Raw genomic sequence first — 27,128 nt, forward strand, 5'->3', positions numbered from 1 at the left:
AAGGCACAGCCTTCAGAAAGTATTAGCTCTTTACGGGGAATTAGCATGGATCAGTACATATCTGTGCTGCCTGGGAGAAAAGAAATAAGCAAGTTGTTCAATTGAGAGACAGAGTAAAAAAATCTTTTTTGATCTGGACATTTATCCTGCTTTCCTACTCTGTCTACCCCAGATGTAGACACCCCGTCTCCCTTAGGCCATGTTAACTCTTTCAATACCATTAGTTTTTCCAGCCCTCTGGATTGGGTATCACACCCCAATGTGATTCCCAGGACACTCTTTCCTTTCCTGGTGATGGGAAACCAAAATGAGCCTTTCCCCTTGCAGCATTTCCATTTGGGCTGAGTAGTGAAATCACTTTAGATCTGTCTACAATGACAGGATAGCACTGACTGAGCAGAAAATCTGTGAGGAAACTTCACAGAATCAGAGTTTGGAAGGGACCTTTGGAGGCCATCTGATCCAACCCCCCTACTCAAGCAGGGCCAGCCTAGTTGTCCAGGACCATGGCCAGGTGCCTTTGACTTTCTCCAAGGATGGAGACTCCACAGCCTCCCTGGGCCACCTGTGCTGGTGCTCAAACATTGTCTGTGGGGAGAGCTTCAGCAGCTGGTCATCGCAGTCTAAACCCAAATTTTTAAGGTCTTGTTCTGATCACAGTTAACTGTAAATCTGCTGAAGTCAAGAAAGTGACACTTCATTTATACTGGTGTTAGTAAGATCAAAATCTGCCCTGAGGCTCTTATTCTTGCATAATTGTCTTGCAGGGAATAATGTGTTCTTTCAACAGCCAAAATACTGAATTTTTTTTTTTTTGGCTGTGCTTTGGGGGGGGGGTAGGGGGTAGAGAAATGTAGAAGAGGATATTTAGAATGAAATATAGAGGTAAGTACCTAGAGCACATTTCTGAGGTTTCCTTATAGCAAATATTCCTTTTCCTGATATAAAAAAAATAATCTTAGCAACAGGTTTCAGTTCCCAACCTATTTTTCTTGAGAAACATGAGTCACTAAAGGAAAGACCTAAATTAATTTATCTAAATAAGAGTTCATAAGTTGTTTTCAAGTCATCATTTATTATTCTTAATTTTACAGGGAAAAAAAAAAACAACATCAAACCAACAAAAAACAGAATATCTAAAGTTGCTGTAATAATTGAGTGTAAACTTTTTTATTGAAAAATAAAATTTGGGGAGGCATACTGTTTGCTGATCTGTTTTGGTTGCCTAGATAAATGGCCTAGCAATTATGAAATTGTACTGCTAATCAATTCCTTGTCAGGACAGACTTTCCTCTTAAGAATGATCTCATGTCCTTGCTGACATTTGCAAAGTACAAAGGAGTACACTGATGATGAGTAACATTCAACGCTAGTATGAAGATTATAATATGCCAAGTAATACAAGTTGTATATTTTACTTGGTGTAAGTGGTATCTCAGACCTTGATGCTTCAGGCTTTCAGTAGATTCTCAGAAATTTTTTTAATGAGGTATTTGTTCTGTATCTAGATACTTTATCAGCACTAATTTGCACTTTCAAGAACCTAATGATCTTAAATAAAATACAGCATTATGATAGATGAATGAAAGTTTATCTCACCCATACCATTTTTCACACTGCATGTTTCTGCAATCCACTGCTGTGTTATTTCTGTTGCTATTTTTCATATCTTTTTCTCCCTGTTTTAGTATTCAGCTGTTTATCAAAAAACCATATGGGCATTTCCATGTGCCAATATGTCTATCAGGAAATAAATTATTCCTTGTTTTTAAGGTATATTGCATTTTTGTTCTATGTTTTTGTTTTTAACAATAGCAAGATACTTTTCAAAGATATTTTAATATATCATCCTAAGTATTTCCTATCAACTTTGTAACATAATTAAATCAGTGATTCTAATGCAGTACATTTCAGCTTTTTTTGAATTTGTCTTTTGAATGTTATCCACTAAGGATTTCTAAAATTTGTTTAAAGTAGATATTTTAGAAACTTGGTTCCTTGCCAAGTTCACACAGTTAATTGGTCCTGTGCCTAGTAACAAATAATACACTATTTACAGTTCACATTGCAAAGCTGAATGATGTGAACCCATGGATTCATTTTTTTTCCCCTGCATTTTTGCTGTCTGAAACAATGGAAGACATTCGGAATATATTTGCTATATGACAGTCCCCCAAAATAAACCTTAGCTGCTCCAAGAAATGTTCCTGAAAACCTGCCATTGCTCACATGTTCTTATCATCCTTAAAATTTAGATTCTGTACTTAGCTTATTTAGATTTAATAATGAAACCACTGCATGGTGAACTGAGAAACCCAAGTTTCTCTGGAAAAGCTGAAGTACTAGATATTGTAAGAGGCACCAGTGAAGCCTGAAAGACTATTTATTTTTTAAGTAGGAAAAATGGGAACAGGAAGTTCTCTCTCTGATGATTTTTGTAAGAGGCTGAATGTATGGGAGTGTCGTGTCTTCCTAGAAAATTTATAAGTGATAGAGGAAACATTGTCAGGCACATTGTTTTCCAGGACCCTTCCCTTCCTTGCAGGATCTGCTTCATTTGTCTATGAGTAAGGCCATAGGATTTCCAAGTAGATTTTGGAATAGAGTATTCTCCTTGGTTCTGGAGTGGTGGGCAGGAGGACAGGTCGTTGGGGATCTCAGCACAGAGGGAACTACACCCCCATCAGATTCCCCCAGGAGAAAGCCTGAATCTTAACTTCTTCCTGGATGGACCTTAGAGAAGCCCAGATGGAGGGACAAGGTGCACAAGCATCTTTCTCTCTTCTGTAAACACCTTTCTCAGGTGATTTACCTGACAAAGATTCCATAAAGTTTTAAAATTCTGTTTAATTGTAAGGTTCAGCAGCACAGTCTCATGTTTGTTTTTCGCTACACTCTGAGTCCTATTCAATTGAGGAAAGTCTGTCTTAAGAAACAACTTCTAAAGCGTCCTTGAAGAGCATCTGCAGAGAATCAGGACAGCTTTTTGTTGAAAACAAAGACATCTCGGAGTTATTTTGGCTAGATGGTTCCCTTTCAGGCTGAGGTACTATAGGATGCAGTGTGGCAAATGACAATTTAGGGCACAGGCTTTCTGAGCAGAACAAAAGTAGCTTATTTGCAGCTACTATCTATTTTTTCAGAAATATGCTCTTTGAAAGCAAAATTATTTGAGACTATGGTTCAAAAGGGTAATTTAGTATGTCCAGTTGTAGAAGTCCACATTTTAATGCATTTTGTATGAGAAAAATCGAGTGAAATGATACTAAACCATCAGTAGAAATAAAATCTAAGTCCAAGTGTCACCGCTTACTTGTTCGGTTGAAATGAGTTATCAACAAGGATAACTTATCAAACAGCAACCTACCTTCACTGACTTCAAGGAGAGTTTAAAAAGAAAACTTTTTTTTGAGAAAAGAGAGAAAAAGTCAAGTTTCCTGTAAAGCTCATGATACTTTGTAGTCACTCTGTACTATTAATTTTATATTGATTTCTTTACAACATTCTCTGAAAAAGATGTCTATTTCAGGAGTTGCCTATTCCCTCCTATGTCAGTATTGTTTAGAGATGCCCACATACATCAGAATATTATTATACTTGTGGTAGTTGCTCTGAAATGTACATATATTTGGAGAGAAAATTCCTGCTTTTTTTTTTAAGAAACAAAATGAGCACAGTCATATAAGGACAGGGACACAGAGCAGAAGTTCTGTCATGCAATATGGGGTTGAAAACTGCAGCAATTTTGGTCACAATGGAATATTGTCCATGTCCAGCTATAGTATGCCCTTACTAACAGCAATAAGCTTCAGTTACACCCCTTTTGTCACCAAATAGTCGACAACCCAAGAAGAAGTGATTGTCTTTGAACTTACTTTAAGCAAAATATTACAGAAGTTCCTATAGAAAACAGACTGAATGTTCATGAGTTTATTCAGTTAATTAAATAGAAGGATAAACAAAATAGGTCTGCAGTTAAACACTCAAATTTTGAAAAGGCAAGACTGAGATATTAAGAAAGCTGATTAGTGAAGTCAACTGGAATGAAGAGCTAAGAATTTTAATATAGACGAGTCCTGGAGTTTAGAGGAGGCGGACCTAGACTGCATGCAAAAACTCTGAACCAATTTTGAAAAGAAAGAATAATTAGGGTTATAGTGGTTAAATGAGAAATGCATCATGGGTTTACTCAGGTTGATCATGCTAAGGTTGCCTCTTTCTAAGATAACTGATATTTCTGAAAAACAAAAGTAACTTACTACAAACAAAGTTAAAATTAATGTCAGGATCTCAGAAAAGCATTTAATATGGTGTTACACAGGAAATTATTAGGTAAATCTTAGAAAATGAGGATTAATAAAAGAATTATGGGGTAGTGGGCCATAAAGGAATCTAGATAACAATAGCATGCTTTGCTAAAAGGGCACTATTGGTCTGAAAGGAATTTTATAAATAGAACTAACAAAGACCATTATTAGAACAAATTGTATGTAATGATTCCTTAAGTGGTGTTAGTGTAAAATACAGAATACAGATGAATTTTCAGTACAAAGGATGAAAGGAATATCATAGAAGAGTACTAGTAAGATGAAACCTAAGAATATTTGATTAAAAAATCTCATAGCTTTGCACTAAATATTTCTGCTATAATTTGGAGACTCATCAACATGACATGTTGATGGCGATAAAACAGTGTGGATTAAACAGCATAGACTAATTAAAATGATGTGACCATGTCTGGAATTTTATGCATAGTTGTGGAAGTGAATATTTGAGAAGACAAATCGGAATTGTGTTAGGAACAGAAAAGGATATTGTTCTATCAGTCGTATTGAGAGACTGTTTCGTGACAGGAAAGAGACAGAGCTTGATACAAAGAAAAAAATGTGTGTTGATAAATGATCACTTTGTTCCAAGGTGCAAACACAAATGTGGTAAAAGGTACTTTACTGAAAGTGCAATCTTGGCACAAGGATAAATGGGAATAAATTGGCCATGAACAGATGTTGGCTGAAAATTGGAAGACGTGCCTTATTACTCAAAGGTGCTAGACCAGTTTTTCTGAGGGAAGTATAAGGGTAAAATCTTAGTTTTAAATGAAGCTGGTAAAATTACGAAAGTGAAAATAGGCCCTGTCTTCCAGGAAGAATGGTCTGGATTTGGTAACTCTTTCAGTCATTTCTCTTGTTTTACAGATGCAACCATAAATGCAGATAGATATTGCCTGTCTTGATTGTATGCCTTGCCAGTGTTTTGTTCCAAATTGCTATGAACTTGGCAAAGCAGAAGCATTAAATTATTCCTAAAATTATTTATGCATAGTAGCTATATAATGCTTATGTTTTCAAAGTATTCCGTTGACATGTCTGACATTCTGACACATTAGCTTGCTCAAGGTTATACTACAAGCCAGTGACAAAGATCACATTGGAGGTTCATTAGACAGAAATGGCAATTTTTGGTTGTAAACCCTAAAGTACAGTGTCGTTACTTTTCCAGAACAGGGTATGAATGGTTAAGAAAAAGGTTGGCATGAACTCTTTTTTCCTAATTAGGGGTTCTTCAGAACAAGATTATTTCACTTATAGTCCTTTTGTTCGTTCTGTATCAGCATTACACAAGCATTGCTCATTGTTATGCTTAGAAGGTAAGACTAAAGAGTCTGTGGATAGGTAAGCAGGCAGCGCTAATTCCAAATAGTAATAAAATTGTAGGTATGTAAACCCAAGATGATCTCATTAAAGTAATAAACTCAGAAGGATATTGAAGACCAGATGGAATTCCAAATAGGAAAATCTATAATGGGACATAAGGATGCAAATTACCCAGAGTAGAGTTTTTCCACATTTGAATGTAGTTCCTTATGTCATAAAAAGATATATACATAAAATACAATCTGTTAAAGTATTTGTATTGAAATCACAATTTCTAAATAGATATATTTTGAAGGCTTCCAAATTAATGAATATGTATGGAAATGTTACCTTTCATGCAAAGATTCAGTGGAAAATGTCAAACTTTGTATGATGTGTGGAATCAAAATTTCAAATTTAACGTGTCTGCAGCTTCTCAGAGGCTTTATACCTATTTATGTATTATGCACATGAAAGTATTTTACTGAACAGTTCATCTATAAATATTACCTATAAATATTAAAGAGCTTATGGATTATTACAGATCAATTGGTGATTTCTTGTTTAGTCAGTGTCCATTATTCTGCTTTTATCTGTCTCTGTCGAGCTTTGGTTGTAGTAACCATGCCAAAAGGATATGATCTGGCCAGAATCTGGGCAGTGAAGTGCAGAAAGAGCCATCATACTGGTCTTAGAAATCCATCTGTTCTTCTTATGCTAATAATATTGCAGTACTGGAAAAACTGGCTACTTTGAACATCCCTTTATGACTATCGTAGATCTTGCCTAATTGGTATTTTAGGATGACTATCAGAATGTTTCAGTGTTGGAAAAAGTCCTGTATATCTCTCCCCAAAGGCTGGTAGTGTCTTTGTGCCAAATTTGAGACTTGTGTCCTACCACCATGTTCACAGTCCCTCTTCAGCAGTCCATTCTGTGGGGTTCTTTTGTCTTTCCTGTGGAAAACACACTTGGAGGTGAGACAATGAAGACTGATAAAACATACTGGAGAATGGAATAAGTGGATTAGGATGTCTGTGTAGGAACAATTATTGTCTTTGAATAACTTCCTATCATATATAGACAATATGTAAGAATAAGGCACAAGCAGGTGTTTGCTGGACTTAACCCTTTGTATCACAAGAGTCAATAAAAGGGTACATGCAGCTCCACTCTTAACAGCAGAGAATCAGATGAAATAGGAAACAAACACTGTGAAGTGTTGTTGACTCACTGGGTGCTGTGTGTGGTATCATTCTGTGGAGGGCTCCAGGGGGAAAGCAGACACTGTTTATATTGTGTCTTTTTTCAATAAAAGATTATTGACTTCTAACAGCACAGAGATAGTGTTAAGCACTTGTTTCAGTATGACTTAAAAATGGAGCATTTAACAATGGTCCAAGTTCTTGCAGTATAGTAACTCTTGCTCTGACTTTGTTTCCCAGACATTCTGGCTAATCCCAGCCTGGAGATCACCCTCAATAGCACTTTTGCAGCAAAAACGGAATATATGATGTAGCATAGAAATGTCAGGTTCAAATCTTTTTATGTTTCCTTCCCTTCTACTTCTTCTTTCCCTCGGTTACCAGTTTTAAAGAAGGCTCCTGTGGAGATTTGGCACAAGGCAAAACAGAGCAGCTGGTAAACCCTAAACAGCAGAACAATGCTTGTAGTCCTTTTTCATTAATTGAGCTTAAGTCATTGTTTAAACTACACTGCTTTACACTTAGGTCAGTTTTGTTTTCAGTCAGTTTGTAAATCATGGTAGCAAATAGGTGTTTTGGAATCAGCTTGTCCTATTGCTGTAATCTGATCTTGTTCTAGTGATAGGTGGAGGTGGGGAGCTGATTCACAGTAAAAAAATAGTGAAACCACATGAAAAGGCTTGGCAACATATTTCTTAATTGTTTGGGGACTGGAGAGCGTAATAACAATTGCAATTAATATTTGTGATTATTATTCTGGGTGGCAAATGTTCTAAAGCACCTTTAAGACTCACTTCAAATTTTAAGTCTGAAGTTACAAACCAGCTCCATCACAGAGCTTACAGTAGACAGACACTGTGTATTTTGTACTAGACACAGCTGACCATATTACAGTAGGATTACTTTTAGAAAGTCAGCATGTGACGTGGACTGTGTTCAATAAGAAACTGCCAGATTCTGACCTCACCCTGGTTTCACTCCAGCAGGAAACTCCAGTGGAGTTAGAAAAAGTCAATGGGGCTATTTGAAATTTACACCAGAGGATATTAATTTGGAATTTTGCCCATGCCTGCATAGCATCTCCTGAAGCAATGTCTATTCTAGCTGCTCTCTGAAGTTGGTATTCTGGTTATGAGGGTTAGAAGATTACCCAGCTGTATTTGGACAAAAAGTGGTCATCCAGTAAAAATGTAACATTGAGTAGTAATAACACTTGATCCATTTTCAAATTTCACATACTGGACTCTTCTGTTAAGCCACAAGTGATTTTGAATCCTGTTTCGGGTTCTAAACATAGAAAAAACTAATTTCCGAATGGGGAATGGTATGTAATCAGAAACAAAACAATTAAAAGCAATACAGAGTCTAGTTTTTTTGAAAGTATGGACTAGACAAAAACATTAATCCATACAAGTTGTTAATTCCAAAAATGCTGTAGCATTAATTTAATGAACTGCACTGAATAAGGAATTTTAGTCTGTTGTTTCACATGACTTTTTCTAGACTAAACACATGGTCAGATATATATATCCTCCAATTTTAAATTCAAAAAAATATGCTAAATAGCACTTCTTTTCCCCAGAATCCCAGGTCCTGGGATTTAGGGAAACATGACTTTATCCTATTTGTCATAACTATTCATAAATTTAGATTATGAGGAAAGATTGCTAATTCACCTCATGTAACAAAAATTAAGATTTTTAAATTTCAAATTCTAAAAGGCAAGCATAAGTACTGTGGATATATTTTTAAATGCCAATTTTAAAAAAATACTTTTTATAGTTTGTGAACTCAAACTATTTTGTTAGTTGGGACTGATGGAGCCTTAGAAGAGGCAAGGTATATAGAAGTCTGATAGTATGAGGTCCCCAAGTAAGCAAAGTTCTCTGCTTCTCTGTGCAAACACCTCACGTTACAAACTCATCAGGGTAGTGATTCTCCTGAGAGAGAGAACCATGCCTGAGAGTAAGTTGTGGCAGTTAGTCACAAGTTAGTTAGAGAGTTTTCAGAACTCAAAAAAGCATTTTAAACACTTAAAGAGTTGAAAGTTTTTACCTTTCAAGTCTTTTAGCTTGGAATCGTGGGAATATTAATTCATTTGCAGTCAAGGATGTAAGTATTTTAGACCACATGTCATTTATCTGCAGAGTTAAACTTCCCTAAGAGTCACTGGTAGCACTTCAGAACAGATTAGCCTTACAATGAGGTTTTAAATTCTGTTTCAAACCAGTTTCTTTATTCTTTTTCTCCATTTACCTTCAGAATCCATTTACAGCACATGTAGAAAAAACTATTACTTTCTGTCTTTAAAAAATAAATAGAGCTCAGATAATTGAACTAATTGTTTGGGTTGTTTGTAGTAGCTCTTGATAGAGAAGGCATTCCTCTGAATATTGTACTAGGATTCATACTGTCTACTTTACTTCCTTGCTTAGCCACACTGTCCACTGGATACATGGAAAGAAGCTTCTAAACAAAGTCAAGATATGGAAATATATGTCTAATTTCAGTCTTACGTATCCAGTCTCCCAATTTTATGTGGCTGTTCTGACATCCAAAATGACCAACTCAAAGTGTACAGAATATGTCTCCTTAGTTTCTACACACCCCAGTGTGATTATCTTCTGTTTCCCCTGCCTGAATAGTAATAAAATGCTCAGGGTTTTCTCTGTCACTTGCCCGGTCTGATGTCAAACTTAAGTGTGTGACTGGATGCAGCAGAGGTGTAAGGTCCTAATTTCCCAAAGTTTACATTGAATCATTTTTTCTGAAAATATAGAATTTGTGGGGCGAGGACAGGCTTTCCTGAAGTAGTTCAGAAAACCTGCATCTTCTTTTAATAATACTGTTGATATTTCTTCCCTGTGTAAGCTCTTTTTTTAATGTCTAAGGTCAGACTGAAGGTGTGAATAAGAATGAGGATTCTTAGAATGTATTGATTCAGTTTTACTTTCTCAAATGGCATCACATCTGGATCAGTAATTCTGTCCCTTTCTCCCTTCTCCAAACCATGGCGAAGTCTAATAATTGCACATATTTTAGACTGCTTAGAATGGTTGACCTTTAAGCAAAAAATTATTTTCGGTCCTAGTTAGAGAGGAGATTGTACCTTACTGTGATAATTAAGGAAACTAGGGTATTAAAGTTAGTTTAAAGTATATTCATGGGAATGAAGTGCATTAATATTAGAATTTAATCATGATGCAAGAGTGTGATTGAGAATTTTCACATGTGGGGAAGAAATAATTGTCACTCATCAGTACCAATGGTTTAAGTTAACTGCTCTTCCTTGCACTGCAACAGGCTGGGTACACCCAGCTATTCAGGTATTGCATGCCATCCAAGCACTGGCAGTTTTCACCTGAAAGCTGTTAATTTCTTAAGAGAGCTAACTCTGTTGCTTGAAGCCATGAAAGCATAACCTGTTGGATAAATTGCACACAATTACATGTTTTACCCTTGTTGCTCAAGGAGAAGCAATGGCATTTTCGAAATAAGGAACAGAAGTGAGCATGTAGCATCAGCTCAAAGTTAAAATTAATAACTCAATTAGTTCCTGGAACTTTTAATTGATCTATCTCCTGCATTTCCCTCAACACTGGCAGAAATAACTAAAGTGCTTAACAATGCCATTGAAAAGGACAAAGATACTTTGAAAGTATAGAAAAATGGTGAGGGTGGGTTTGGTTTGGTTTGGTTTTAATAATCTAGAATATTTTACAGATCTGATACTTAAAATATTTCAGACAGGCAGTGGCAGTCCTTGTCATGCATGCTTGTTAGATCCTGTGTTGGATCTTAAGTCCATTTGCTACAAATGTTCGTAGACCCACTCTTCATTGATCTGCAAACTAGAAGTGGTCATTTTAATCATCTGTCATGTCTGACTATGACACAAACCCCATATTTCTAAAAATCTTTCTTTCCTGAACCTCTCATCTTCTCATAGGTATTACACCCTACTTTCATTTTAAAGGCTTTATATCAGGGAAAGCCTCCAACATGAAACTTTGTCTCTCTGCCCTGGGTTTTTGATTTTTCACCCTTGAAGTAAATTTAAACTAATGCTGCACATTTACTGATTTTTTTCCCATTTCAGTTATAACAAATATACTAAGAAAGTTTGTCACCAAAAAATGCCGTTAGTGGAGCAATGTTGAAGTGAGTTGTTTCTTGAAGAAAAAAGTCTCTTAGAGCCTACTGAAGACAGAAATTAGTTATGTGGTGCCATCTGACTCTTTTCCTCTAATACCAGGCTATTTAAATTTTCATTCAAGTCTACTGAAATTGATGTAAAGGTGATAAATCATTGAATGAATCTCTCAGTTATTAGTTGAAGCCCTAAAGCAAGACCTCATAAGCCTGAAGATTGTGAGGTACATGTACCCTGGTTCTATGCAAGCTGAACTGGTCCTGCCTATGCAGTTATATTCTGTCAGCACCTGGCTGATCTTTCAAGCTTTGCTTTTGGGCTGTTTTTTCTCCAGAATAAGTGCATCCTCACCTGATTGACTGTCCTCTAAGTTGCTCAATGACCACAGAAGAGATTGCTGGAGTCAACACTGTTTCAGATGGCAGGAACACCCAACCACATATGTGTTCAGATCTGCAGGCTTCTGCAAAAGATTTTCCCCCCCAAATTTGGCTACTTCCCTCCTTCAGTCCTTCTCTCCTCCAATCTCACCCAGCGCAAACGAATGAAAGAACCAACAACCACAAAATAAAGACAAACCAGAGACTGTAAGAAGGGAACAGGTCCAGCAGAGGTTCTCCAAGACTTCTATAATTTTCCTTTTGCAAACAGTTTTGCTGTTTTCAGTCTATGATTTTTGTGGTTTGAAGATTTTAGTAGATGATCCTTATGATTTTCAGCCTGGCTGAGTCAGGCTGAGATAGTGCTACAGCTAAGATAGACATCTCAGCTAACTCAATTAGCCTCAGTAATAATAGATGATTTGTGCATTGGTTTGTTGATTCTGAAATGATTCATCCCTGCAGTGCACATAGGAGGTATATAACCTTTGATCAACTTGTATTCAAAACTTCTTTCACATGGGACTTTGTAAACCATAAAATTGCTTTTTACCTTAGTACTTAGAAAAAATATTGCAAAAAAAGGGAAAAAAATTATTTTGAATGTGCTAAGAAAATTATGTAACTTTAAAAAAAAGAGAATGCTGTCCTTGGAAATGCTGTTAACACATTCAAAGAAATTTAGAAAGCCACACAATAATTATATTTAAAATCTGTGACTCTTAATCAAATTTGCTCAGACAATTCTCCATAGAAAGGAAAACAAAACACATTCTCTAGTAGTGCTTCTGAAGCACTTGGATGTTGCAGGTCTCTCTTTGGCAGTTCTCACACATGCTAGCAAGCACAGAGAATAAGGGTGCAGCAAACTCTGAAAAAGAGGTTGGAATGGATTTTTCTTTTTCTCCTCTCTTCTTGTCTTGCTCCTTCCTGACATCCTTTCTTTCCTCTCCTTTCCCCTTTTTCTTCTTTTTCTTTCATCCCTGCTTTTCCTTTCCATCTCTCTTGCTTTCATTATCTCTTTTGTTTTCTCTTTCTCTGTGTGGGTTGGTTGGTTGGTTGGTTTTAGTTGTCCTATCACTTAGTTCTAGATAGAAAGATTCATTTTACTTTGAACTTAGCCATTTATGAAATTACATGGAAAGCTTTTAGCCTAAAAGGGAAAAAAATCAACAATTTTAACTGAAATATTTGAAGGATTTTGTTTCAAAATTATGCTTATACTGAAAGGAAAACAGAAGTTAATAACAGTTATATTTTAAAAATCTATTACAAGCTTAGAAGGCAAAATTACTTATTTCATTTTGATGAACAATATGTACTCGATTCACACAATGGAAAAATTGATTATTTTACATTTATTTTTCAAATTCACCCATGAAAAGTCAACTTATTTTCATAGCTCTAATCAGAATTCTAACTATCTGTGCTTCCTTTCTCAACTTCTCATCCTTCCTTTCCTTCCTCCCAGAGAACTGTGCTATGGTTTTGTTAAACATCAGTTGATCTTTAAACAGTTTTTTGTTGCTGGCTCTGTGTGCTCTGTTATGTTTCCAATTACAAAAAAATACAATTTTCAATCCAAAATCTGAAGGTCACTAATTAGCTCATTTCTATTCCATAACAGGAGAAACAATGTTAACTTCCTTAGCATCTAAGCTGAATATAAATGCCTCATTAATCTTAGACATATGAAAGCAACTATCCAAGGACAGATGACAGTGTAGGAAACTTGCCCTGGAGAGGAAGACACAGAAAGATCAGACCGTGTTTATCACCATAAAGACTTTCTTATGTGCTCCATAGGCTAAGTGATACCAGGGCACAGTGCAAGGTTCTGAAGAGATAAAGATGTTCTATAGAGCAAAGTATTGTTTGTAAATAGTGAAGTTGATTCTAAGCTATGCCAGAAGCTCTCCCAGAGCAATACTCAGCACCTTATTAGTTTTTAAAGAAAGTCGTGGCACTTAATATCCTCAGTCAACAGAAAGCTTCTTTTTGGGACAGGGCACTTCCACTCTGTTGCCATTTATTTTATTGCTCTATTGTCACAGGCTCCCTGGGAATGCATTAGGAAGCCTGCTGAAAGTCCTGCTGCACTCAGAGTCCTCCTGGACTCAAAGTGGGGCCTTGAATCAGAATTCATGCAAACACGAAGCCGCGTCCCATCTGGTGGGAGCTGTCTGCAGGTGTTGCAGTGTTCACTTAAATTAATTAAACTAATCAGTGGATCATTTGGATTTTACATAATCATGTATAAGTTGGAGATGAAAACATATTCATTAAAATTGAGAGCTAATTATTTGTTAGTGCTAGTACAGAAAAAGTCATGGAAGTTTTCATATGTAAAACTGAAGATACTGGTATTTTCATTCATTCCAGTTGGACTGCAAAATCAAAGTTGATGCATTTGTGGGTTGTATTTGGGAATGTTTCAATAGCAAATATGCAATATTAAGTACATAAAATAATATTATAATGCATAAGCCAAAATGAATAAGGATGAAGTAGTAAAATCCTAGTGCCTCATTTTCACACATTTGTTACAACTTCTTAAATTGACATGTTCTGACAACGCACTTTGATTATAATGAAGCTGTCTTTCCAGTTGAAGAATCTTCCACTGTAGTAATTAAGATACTCTTAGTTACTATTACTTAGTTTTCCAGTTAAGGTACTCTAGAGAATTGTTTATTCTTTCAAAGTGTTTCTTCTCAAAGCAAAAAAAAAACCAAAACCAAAACCAAAACCAAACAAAAAGCCCACTAAAAGTTCTTTTAAAGAAAGGTTTGTCACTGTTAAATCTAACTTGATAAATAATTCTTTCATTAAATCAGGATGACTTCCTAATGTCTCTTAGTAAAAAAACAAAACAAAGCAAGGAAAACCCCAAATCACCAAACACCCAAACAAACAAAACCTCAACATAACAAACTACTCCTGCCTTATCAACATCCTTCCATAAATATTATGGAAGCATGTGAGAAAGTTGAGGCTGGAGAGATTTGTGGTTGAGATTTTTTTATAGAAAACTTTAAATATAATCTTAGAACCTTTATGTACTTTATTCAGTCATCTGGCTATAAAACAGCTTGCCATTCACATGCTAGTTGCTGTAGTTGTGAAAATTTGCAAACTATGATATTCTGACTTAAACTTATCTGTGTTTCTTTTCTAATAAGATTTTTTTTCATAACTGAGAAATAGAAATATTGAAAATAGATGAAAGTCAGTATCACCATTTAAACTGAAGAAACGAAATCTTATTTCTCCACTGGTTTAACTCATTTTTCACTCTGTTCCCTGAATGGAACTTCAAGAGCCAATGCTAACATTTTCTTTTCCCTTATTTGTATTACTGGGAAAATCTCACAAAGGAGATCAAAATATGACTTCTGCAATATTAACAGGCAGTGCTGTGTCCCAGTGCTAGCTTTGTCCTTTGTGGGAAAGTTTTATTTGATCATTGAAAGTTTAATTTGAAGGACCATCATTTGGCTTTAAAGGAACTAACCTGTTTTTAGGAGATTATACTAGAAAGATGCATGAGAAAGCTTACAAATTAAAATATTATTTCTTTCCAGTTAATTTTTTGCTTCCACAAAAAGAAATACAGGGTGTGAGAAGAGATGGCAGTTCTCAGATTCTGTTTTATTAACAAAGCTATAAAGTGACAGTTGGCTAAATGAAATTGAGGAAATCTAAAAAAGAGAGAAAAAATAAAGAAGAAAGGGAGAGACTCTGGCCTCCTATATAAACAGTAGCCTTTGTCTATTACATCATCACATTGTAATTAGATTTATTATGGCTGTATGCTCACGGTTTGAGTAAGTGGAATATGTGATGTGAGTTTAATTGGCTTATTTGTCATGCAGAGTTCACTAGTGCGTTAGAGCCTGCCTTGTCCTGCTGCTATTAGAAACATCTCTTGTAAAAAAATCAGCCATTCCACCACAATCTTTCAGAAATATTCCACTACAACAAATGCCAACATTTTTTAAATTAGACTTAACCCATCGACAAAGTAGCTGTCGCCTCCTGCTTTTGCCCTCCTCATCACATTTGAGAAATCCCTGTCCTTCCACTTCCGGTGCAAAACCCGCTCATCAAAAGCACAAATTCTCTTTTTATTTCTGCCACAGGCTTCAGACTATTTCTAGCTGCTCAGAGAATGAATAACACTGGGCAGCTCGTTTCATCTGTCTGTGTCTTTATATAGCAGTTCTATGAATAGAAGGAATAGATCTTAACCCATCTTGGAGACTGCTGAATGAGGTATAGAGTAAGAGCATAATTTTTATGGATGTTATGGATGTTATGGATACTCAGAAATAATCATTTGGAGTAATGGAATAACATAATTGCCCATATTTTACGTCTTCTGGCCTGTTTATTATTCCAACCATATCAAGGTGAATGATTTCTAGGGAATTAGAATCTACAATTGAATGGACTGAATTTGTTTCTTTTCCATCTACTTATAAAAAACGAGTGTGAGGTCTATTTTAATGTTGCTAACAATATGGATCAAACCAAAATGGGATTTAAATGAAAACAGGTAAAAATAGGAGGAAATTAATTTAAACCCAATCTAAAGAAAATGTTCATATCCAGTGCAAGTTCTTATGGACACTGAAACCAGCTCATAAATTGTATGATTTTCTTTGAGGGATCTGTTACTATTAATACCAGGTGTTCACTGCATTTCTTTGCAGACTTTTTACAAACTTATTTATATTACATCATCTGTGCATTTTTTTTCCAGAGATAGGGAAGAGTAAAGCATCAAAGTAAAAGTTTACATTCATATATTTAATCTCTAAATTAGCGAAAAACAAGTTTTTGGTAAAAACAGCCTTGCTCTTTAGAGAGAGAATTGATGGCGATTTTCTATTGATGGCAGCCTCAATTGATATGGTATATGGATTTTACTGTCTTGTTATGTTAGGAGTGGAGGGTGACCCTGCATTTCAATCATTCAATAATTAACAAATAAATAAATAAATGACATTCAAATATTTGTCAGAATCTGTGAGTAATCTAGACTGAGCCATGGTCTGACATCCTGTCTGGTCAGATGAGATCATTTGAGTTGTCTTTGTGCATCCTGAGTTCAAATTTCCCTTTTGTTTGGAGTCAGTAGGCTTGCATGGGTAGTCAAGTCCTGTCTGCTCCCTTAGGACATCCATTATATTGAGGACTTTAAAAACAAACAGAAGTTAAGTCTTTCGTTTTGCCAGGTTACTTTATGACTGTGCAACAGTTCTCTTTGTTCTTCTTCCTTTTTTTAGGAAGAGAATTCAGTTGTGGTGTTAATGAACTCTAGACATAGTTTAGCTGGGCTTTTTGTTGGAGGATTTATAAAAATATATACGTGTGGAGCAGATAAGCTTGAAAATGCCATCCTAATCAATTATTTAAACAAGCCCACAAAATACCATGCAGAGGTCTTTATTTATTAGACTCTATAAAATGCACATATATCAAGCCCTGAAATAAAATGCAGTAATGAGTATAACCTATTTAAAAGAATATCCTTTGCATACATCTCTTTTTGTTACTATTTTGACTAAGATTATTTGTTGGATTTTTTAAAAAATATACTTCAAATGATTTTAAATACACTTTAAATGTACTTCAAAAATGTAGTTCCAATGAAAGTCTTTGGTGCATGATGGTTTGTAGTTTTCCCTTGTCTGCTCTGCAGATGGCATGGTATGATATTGTTTACTTCAAAAATACAAAATTTAGTAATAGAAATGCCCTACTCTTTGCTTTAGAAAGGGAGTCAGTTATGAAACTTAAATTGCTTTTACATGGTTTTGGGCAAAAGGTGAATTCTGCTTTAAATTAAAGAGAAATCTGTGCACAAACTGTGCACATTTGTTTTGCTGAGCTCTGTGATTTTAAGGACATATTAGAAATTAAAAACAAGTTATCTATGGTGCAATCAGCAATGACAAATTTGGTTTTAAAGTATTCTGCTAAGTACTGCAGACCATGTCTTGATCCTGAACTGCTGAAATCATGGAAACTTTATCATTGTCTTCAGTCCTTATGGGATAAAGGACAAAAAAGAGGATGAAGGAGTGTAAATTAGAAAATCATTACATAAAAGAATGGATTTGAAAAGTAGGAACTACCAAGGATGGTTATAGATCTGGCCATGTTTACTGGAGTAAAATGCAGAGGACAAGCATAAAAATTATCTACCAATGTATAAGAATACCCTAAGGAGAAGAGTGACTGATTATTTTGCTTAATTAACAAACACACAACTAGGAGTAATGGTCTAAGTCTTTATACAAACTTATGCTTAAATGGTAAAAATAAGCTTTATAGAATACAATTATACAATTAAATATTCTGCCAATGGAAATTGCATAATTATTGGTACAGAATGTATTTAGAACTGAGCCTTGTAATACATGTGCAGAGGAAGCTTCATCATGACAAGAGATATCCAGCTTTGAAAATTCCAAGCATAGGAACACAAATCTAGCCATAGGTAAAAGAGCTATAATCTTTTTACACAGCTGTAAAAGACTCCCATAAACTGTAGCAGTGGCTCAGCCAACAGTTCCAGAGCCCAGAGTCCTCATTCACCACGCAGTCTCACTGAGCTGCTGGGTGATCTCCTTTTGCACAAGAAGGATTATGGTATTTTCTTCCTGCCTGCATTCTGGCTGTTAGACCTAGACATTGTGAGGTGTCTTAAGTGTGTAGGATAAAAAGAAAAAAATATATATAACAACAGAGAAGAAAGGTGTGTCTATATGCAGGGTGTGTGTTTGCACCTGCATTAATTTCCAGAACTGCTGTAGTCTTAACTTTTCCTTCATGGAAGCAAATGTAAGCCTGTCCCATCATTTGGGGCATAACTACATGTGCTGAGGTCCAAGTGGGTTCAGTGCTGGAAAGGAGTCATCCTTCCTGCTTTCTATTTCCTGTGCTCTCTGCTCTGTATTCCAGGGAGCTGACCCACAGTGACCAATATCAACATAAATTTCTCATGAAGGAAGTGGAGAAGGTGAAAGTATCCAGTTAAGAAATTCAGTGTGCCAACCTTGACTGTCACCCCACAGCTCAAACAGCTTACTCCATAAGATACCTTTTCAGAGATACTTTCCCAAACCTACACAGGCACAAGTTGCACAGGCAAGTGCTAGTGGCCATAAGTGCTCCAAACCTTTTCAGACCATATAATCACAGAGCCCAGACATGGGACTCTGTATGGGAGACAGAGAAGAAGTCAGGCCTGCCCCAAAGGATTTATGCCTTTCTTTAACACCCAGCTTGCACCCTGCACCTGAATCTGTGGTACTGGTTTCATCCACTTCTGCAGTGCTTTATACACAATGTTTTCTGAGCAGAAGAACACTGCGCTTCCTTGAGAATAAAACCGAAAGATGTCCATGCACTTGTTTGGGAAAAGTGGGTTTGAAGGTTTTTGTTGTCTTGTCTCCTGGTGCAGTCTGCAGATGCAGTCTGTAATTAATGTAAAATATTGTCAGGTGTTTGCAACCATACATTTCCATCTGTGAAGATCTGGCCTGCCCTGAATCTCAGTGAAAGGAATATGTTTTTGAAAGCACTGAGCTGAACTCACAGGAGGACTTGCTGCAGTTGTTTGAAATGTGAAATGCAATTTATATCTAAGGAAAGCAGGATTCATGGACTAAATAGTTTTTGTTCTTTTGAACCTAGTGGATTTACATTAGGAGTGGATTTGGCCTTTATACATTATCATTAAAAGCTGTCACAGTTCTCAGATTCTTCTTACAGAGCAATAGGTTCCCACAAACCATGTAATCTCTTCCATACCAGACTGTGAGTTTGATTTCCTGCCTCTCCAGGAAATAAAGAACTGATGTCTGCTATATAGGATAAGGCCAACATATGAAGGCATGAATCAGCACTTCAGTAAGTCTAGGAAAATGTCTTTGGTTCTGGGGAGGGGAATGGCACTGTTGTTACTTTTTTCGTTTTAGCAAGTAGATCAAAGAGATTTGTGAATTCCTCAGTCAGTAGTAAATAAATGGAAATAACATCACAAGATAGGAAACCAACTAAAGAGCTGAGCTTCTGCAAGTCTCTGAAATGGCTCTGCCAATGTAAAGGATGCTTACCAATAAATCTGAGCCACTGTGAGTGATATTTGTATGTCTCAGAGACTCTATTAAGGGATAAGAGACAACGATAGAAATGATGCAGCTGAATATGTGCCTGCTAATTTTGATGTAAATGTTCTAGGTACTCTTCTTAGCAGTATCATATTAACCTTTATTGAGTTGTTGTTCTTTGGTAACCCATCCATGTTTTGCAGTTATTCATCCCATGAAAACTGTTTGTATGCTTTTAGAATCACAGAATGGGTGTTTCAAAATGAGTGTGCAAATTTTGTAAGAACTGTGCTCATGTAGGTGTAAAATAAAACAAAGTTGTTGATGGTCTTTATTGCACACTATTTCCCCAGATGCTTTACAAATTAAAATAATAAGGCCATAGAATTAAGTGAGAAAGAAGAGGGAGGAGGGTGGATTTTGAAGAAATGGGGTAAGTAGTGATGAAAGGTATTTTCAGTTGGGATTGTGATACGTAAAAAAAAGTTGCTGAAACAGAGACTTAACAGGAATCTGATCCAGATGACATGATCTGCAGGGACTTAATTGTCCATGACTATTTAGAGAGGAATTTTGTGTACTGCCATTTCTTTTGTGATGTTTGCCCAAGTCTATTAGAACAGGTAGCACAAATATTTAGAACCAAGGCGGTTGTAATAGCCTGTGGATACCTGAAGACACCTCAAACTCTAAAATGTTACTTTATGCAAACAAGCAGGATGATAGTTTTAGTCAGAGTTCTGCCCAAGCTGCACCTTTGGAGCAGTTTCCTGGCTAGTCTGTCAATGATCCGAGTTATAATAGAGGATGTGAACCCTGTAAATGAACGCAGTCTGTTATTGTTATTTTTACTGTTCCATGATTGCTATATCTAGCTTGAAATGTTTCTGATTTTGGACTCGGCACATTTACTGCAGAAGAAGGTAACCTCACTGTTCTAAATTTCTCATTTCTACGATCTGGAGAATGTACAAGCACGTAGATGCTTAATTCCTTCAGAAGAAGGAGGTCACAGACAGGAGGTGAAGCAGCGTTCCCTTAAAAATTACAGCAATGACAGTAAATGTATGCAGAACTACTCTGCAGGAGAGAGAACTCTTCCCTCCTTACAGCATGCTCAAGACTCCCATCCTCAGGAGTGTGGTCTCTGTGCCTATAAATTAGTGTATTTATTACTACTCTAACTGGCCACAGACATGGAATCTGAAATTAGTCCTCCTTCTCTTTCTGAGTAGGTGGAATTATTTTCAGAGCAGTCAAAGTCTTTTAAAGTCTCTGGAGAAATATTTTTACATGGACAGTGCAGAGTCCCTAAACGGAATTGCCTTCAAGGGGATTCATGTATGTTTCAATTGATTAAATATTTAAAATCCAACCTGATGAAAGCAGACAATCTTGTATACAGTGGAAAAAGGTCAGGAAAGATCAGCAGAATTTATGTTTTAAACCAAATCAATAATAAGGAAAGGTTGTTGTATGTTACAGGTTTATTTTTTATAATGTACATACATAATATATATTCATATGTGTGTGCACATGTGCATATATATCTCGCAGAAAAATGTCATGTAAAATCAGCAATAATATGCAGCATGCAAACATAGCTATTTCACCAGACCCTGTAATGTTAAGCTTGATGATAAAGAATGAAAAAAATCTGTGTACATCTTTGCATAAGGTTATAGAAGTAGCAATTTTCTTCCAGACTGTCTCTTTAAATTACCCTTAATGAATTAATATGCTACTATGGAGTGAGCAGACAGTGCTGAGGTATCTTGGGGATGAGATGTTTAGTCCAGCTGTTGAGGTTTACTAAAAATGACTTGAAGCTTTCTTCTGGTTGCTCTGCAAAAGTCTGCCCAAAAAGAATTCCTACCTCTTGGCACTTTATTTAGAAAATTGTTAGCCTGTCTTGTGGACATTACATTTGTCCTCAATATAAGTCTTTTACTCTGCTGTCAGACCCCATGGTTGTTCTGAGCTCATTTTTTCTCCCATATTCTCAGGGAAAGTAATGTAAACAAAAGTTAGCCAGCCCCAAATTATTTAGACAGTAGGTGGTACTTGATCAGTACATTAACATAAGCAGAGTCCCTGTAGACAATTAAAAAGATGCATTTCCTAAATGTTGGACGCAGGCTGGACACCACAATGCATATAATCATATGGGAATGCTTCTAGAGCTGAAAGAGTGGGTTTTGTGATCTTAGTCATGATGAAACCCCAGCTCCTGCATTTGCTACCTCTCACCCATTATTTCTCTAACACTGCATGATAGCATGATGATATCAAGAATGCATTATTGTTAATTTTTAGCTTGAATAATTTTTCTATCTATCCTAGCACTTTCATGCTGTGGAAATAAGTACTGAGTTATTAATTTTGCCACTGTTACTGACATAGTGTAATGATGAACAGAACTAGAATAGAATAGAATAGAATAGAATAGAATAGAATAGAATAGAATAGAACAGAACAGAACAGAGTTTCAGAGGATTTTTCAGATGTGAAGGTGGTTATATCCTAAAGATTAACTGAAAGCATAACTCAGGTTTGTGCATTCAAAGTGTTGGGCAATATCCCAGTAAAGTTTGAAGTTTTGCTGTATTTGTGCTATGTTTATGTATTAGGTCCCTGGATATTAGACTGTTATGGACAGTATTTTCAAACTAAAATTTTAAAATCCAAAAAACAGGATTTCTGAGTACTTTGTTTCAGACTTTATCCTGTTTCTCAGACTCAGCTGAAATCTGCAGTGGTGGCTCTAGGTGGCACATTCTAACTGTTTCACTAATCTAAAATGAGGATGCCACTTCTGGGTCTGCACTGCACTAATGAAAGAGAGACACAGTGAATGTACATTGGATATACATAGGTGAGTTCATTCCAGTGCCTGTTGGATGGACACAGAGAATCATATTTAGAGCAACAAATCAAGAAGCTAACGAGAAGAGACTGAATTCTCTTCCTATGTGAAGAGTTGGTCCTTTCAAGGACATGTGAGTAGAAAGCCACAAGACATTTTTTCTTCACAACTTTAGTTTTCATGTTTCCTTATGTGTAGAAGAGCATTTGTAGTTTTCAGAACATGTATTAAATAAGAAGAGATTTTTATGAGAAAACAGAGTGAAAATAGACAGTAATTTCATGACAGTTACAGTACGTGCATCATTTCATACCTTGCATCTATTTTAGACCAAAGTTTGTATGTCGAACTGCACTGTAGGATGACTTTTTATGAATACTTTTTGAGCTCTTGATTGAAGGCATTTGTACCCAGTATTTTTATATTGTAGCAAAGTATTGTAAAAACAATAATAAAAAGAAATGAAGTTTCAGAAGTGAAATTTTATTTTTTATTTTACCATTAATGATCTTAAAATAAACTAGATTAAAAGCCAGGTTTAATTTTACCTCTTTTTGTATATTGCTAAGCAATCTGAAGTCTAGAATATTCTTGATCACATGACATTAATTGGTGTAATAGTACATTTTATTGCATAAAGGTGCAGTGATTTCTCTTCATGCTGTGAACCAAGTACAGAAGATCATATGGCAACTGGTGTAGGAAACTTATACAACAAATAGTCATTATGTTTCTGAAGAAATGAATGTCAAGGGAAAAAAGTACTCAGAATATGAAAAAGCCCAGTATATCAAGGAAGGACACTGGCTACCTCTAATCACAATAGAGGAAAAGTGTATTTCAGGCAAAAGGTGGTATTTTATTGTTCACCTTTCAAGGCTAAAAAACTTTTAATACTTGAACTACACTCCTCTGAACTCTGGAGTTTAAATGTTTTAGGTATCACATTTAAAATAACTTATTGCCTTTGATATTGCATTGCTAAGAACACAGTTACATTAGTTGTACTGTCCATCCATATTTTATATGAACTTTCATCTGCGCTGGGACTTAGGTTGTCAACTTCATGCCACTTTCTGCTTTCTGGTATTTTTTCAGTATGTTTTGCTGGTAGTTTTATTCTGTGTGCTTTGCATGGTTTCTATTCTCTCATTATTGCTTTTATTTAACTTTAAAAGTTACAAACAGGGCCTATATAAAATAATTAGGAATCTTAGTCTCAGGTTTGGTATAACATCAACTTATGATTAATTGCATTTTTGCCTGCTGTTCATGTTTGTGTGACAACACAATGTGAAGTACAATCATTCTATAGCACTTTGTGGAATGCAGCAAAAAACCCTAGAATGGGAAATGGAAAAAAGGATGGAATTAAGATTCTCCTTTCGTCTAAGTAGAATGTAGCTCCCAATAAGAAGAGACATAGTATACTTGATAGTAGCCAATCTGAAGAAAATAATTAATTAATTTATTTATATTATATTAATTTTTATAGGATTAGCCATACTATATTTATTTTACTTCAGTACAAAATGTCAGCAAAAATATTATCATTTCCAAAGATAAAATAGTCATGTATAAACATTTCAAAAAAAAGCAAAGTTGTGCACTTGAAAAGTACCTCTTCATGTATGGGATATGTTTTTATGCCAAAGCAGCTTTTTAGAAGTTTGTTACAATTAAGATAATAATGGGTATCTCATTGAAAACCTTTAAACAGAAATGTAGAATTCTCAATAATGATCTTGTTAAATAAGCTGAAGAATCAAAAGGTCCATAGAGAATGAAAAGTTAATTTCAAATCTGTTAATTAAAGCAAAGTAAAAAAGTGTGTTGCCATTGGGAAAATCTGCCTCCTTCACACCTGTACTATCATGCACGTTAAGGAAAATTGAGAAATTATATATTCCCTCTAAGGTCTTTTCATGCCAGTGTGCTGTAGTGCCATATGAGGTGAACACGAATCCAGTCATTAGTTTTCTTTGACAGCATAAAATAATTGTACTAAAAAGAAAAAAATCACGGTATTCCAATAAAGCTGCTTATGTTAGTTCTGTATTCCCTGATCAACAAAACTGAATCATTATGACACAGCACAAGGGAAATGGCTTCACAGGGTGAGATTTCAGGTTCATCTGTGTCCTGTTCCTTGATTTGAGTATCATGTAACATCACTGTGCCTCGGAAAACATAGAGGCACAAAACAATTGTGTACAGCCTGTTGTGTTGGTAACATCCCTTCTGTTAGTACCAATTAACAAGGATGAGTTCCTTCAGGGCTCCTGTGAGGCTTTAGAAAAGCAGACTGCTGAATATCTTATGTTTCTTTTTCAATAAACATTACTACCATTACTTTTATGTAACATTTCACTTTTTGTTACAGCACTACATCTCTTAGCAGAAGGCAAATAGACATTGTTTTTCATAAAGAAGCAGATCATTCTTTAAAATATAAAAAACTTAATTTCCCAGTTTTGATTCCAAGTGACTGGCTTACTGTAACCAAAATATGATGTATTTCTTGGCTCCATTTTTACATCAGGTAGCACTTTCTTAAATACTCCTATTTGCAGGCCAGCTGAGGACAAAAAAGCAGAGGTGTAATTGAACATTCAGGATGGACTTCAGGGCACATGGCATAGTTAGTTAGTAGTGACAACTGCTACATGTTTTGGGACTTGTGTTAGACATCCTCAAGTTTCCAACTGAAGGGAATAGGAGTGTTCCCTCCTAAATGCAAGTTTTATTCTAGATTCAAAAGCACAAAACAAATCTCAAGCAAAGCCTGGTGGTGCTTGTGCATTTAAACTTCACTTTCAGAAAGGCAGCACTCTCTTAGGCATTTCTAGTTGAGTAGCAGTGGCCACTTCTTTTATTGATAAACTCCATTATCACAGGATCATCTAATAATTAACCTGAAAAGGCTCTCTGGAGATCATTTGGTCCAACATTCCACTCACAGCTGGAACAAGTGCAAAGTTATAACCATCTTGGATCATGTTGCTCAAGATTTTGTTAAGCTAACTTTGAGAATCTACAATATGTAGTTTTTCTGGGATACCTGTTCCAGCACTTGATTACTTCTGATGTAATTTTTTCCCCTCTTAATATTATAATTGACAGGGTTTGCTACTTTTTCTTTCTGTGTACTTGGCATAATTAGGAAAGAGTTTAGGCTGAGAAACTTAATTCCCCACTCATTCTTGGATGTTTCTTAATAAAACCACTGTATTAGTAGATTGAGTTTCAGTTGGCAGTGGATATATTTTTTTTTTTTTTTAAGTGAAGGAGGAGTGACCAGAGAGTGACAGTTAGAAGTCTGCTTCTGTAAAATATTTCAGATTCGTCACCAATTCTTGATCAGCCCTGAGAAGGTTTTAAACTCTGGGACTGGAAATCCCTGAGATAAAAGTATGCAAGATAACTGTCATACATCTTCCAGAGACCATCATGTATCCCTGGACGGATGGAGGTATGCTATCTGTATTATTGGAAGCTGGTGCTTCTGTGTCTGTCTCATCCAGTTACCTGCCTTTGATGAGAAGCAGCTTGAGGAAGAGTAGGAGTACACTACCCAAAAATGAATGTGCTAATACTTCTGTAGCTAAAATCATCACTAACTTCATGCTGAATTCATAGAGTCATAAGTCCTACAGCCAGAGGGGATCATTATGTTCACCTTGTCTGACCTCCTGTGTTACATAAAGGATAGAGTTCTTCAATCATTGTTAACAATTAAGACAACGCCTATGAAAATAACCTTACAGATACACAGAATCTACTACATGATAATAATTCAAATTGTTAATTAGCCTCGATATTAAAAACATACACCTTCTTCTAGTCTCAGTTCATGAATGCTCACCTTCTAGCTACTAGATAGATGATGGTACTAAACATTTTATGAAGCACATAATTATTCATTAAACTGAATTCCTGCTTAAAAATATTGTGTAATTGGAGATATCAATCACTCTTCCATAATGTAAAATTTGTAATATTAATTAGGTCCTTCCATTGTGAGATTCTAGAACATACGTGCCTTGGACCTGCATCTGATTTCACTCATATTTCTGTTATCTATTTATACCCAAGTTGCTGTAACAGAGTCAACATATTTTGAGTTCATTTGCTTTATGTGTGTTTAAATGTGTTCCTATAATAGCACAAAATCTTCAGGGACTCTGGGATCATTTGGATAAAGAATGTGTATGTAATTCTTGTATTTTTCTTTCTGTTCACTAATGGCTAGTACATTTATTTCTAGTATATAACTATGCATCGGGTTTTCCTGTACCTGTGTTGTTATTAGCAAAATGCAGTTAGTGAATTTAAGTATGACTGACATATGTTTCAGGTTTGTAACATTGTGACTCTCAATGTTTTCAAGAAAGAAAAACAACGAGAGAACATTTATGTCACTCAGTTTTACTTTGTTAGAAGGACAGTCATAATTACTATTAAAATGTCCAACAGTATAAACTCAAGACTGTTATCAACACATCTACATAGCAACATCAAAGGTGAGGGAACCAAAGAATGAAGATATATCCACATTGCTATAAAACAAGGTTTTCTGGGATCGTGCAGCATGGGGGCATAGCAGAGAACTTGGTGCTGTACATTTGTTCTCCATTCTTGTGTCTTCCTACTGAGGATACTTTTGAAAGAGCTTAGGATGCTTACATGTGACCTTAGGAGATTTTCTTTTAGCTTGTTCTTCATAGGGAGAAATTAGTGTCATTACATTCCATAAAAAGCATTTCTT

The 27,128-nt window shown here is 35.7% G+C and overlaps 1 protein-coding gene across 8 annotated transcripts in view; it reads left to right on the plus strand.

The window, feature by feature from the left end:
- MAGI2 (membrane associated guanylate kinase, WW and PDZ domain containing 2) overlaps positions 1 to 27,128 on the plus strand; it is a 725,755-nt gene that overhangs the window by 387,152 nt on the left and 311,475 nt on the right. The window lies entirely within an intron of this gene.

Source organism: Aphelocoma coerulescens, chromosome 1A (genome assembly GCF_041296385.1).
Source record: "Aphelocoma coerulescens isolate FSJ_1873_10779 chromosome 1A, UR_Acoe_1.0, whole genome shotgun sequence".
NCBI lineage: Eukaryota > Metazoa > Chordata > Aves > Passeriformes > Corvidae > Aphelocoma > Aphelocoma coerulescens.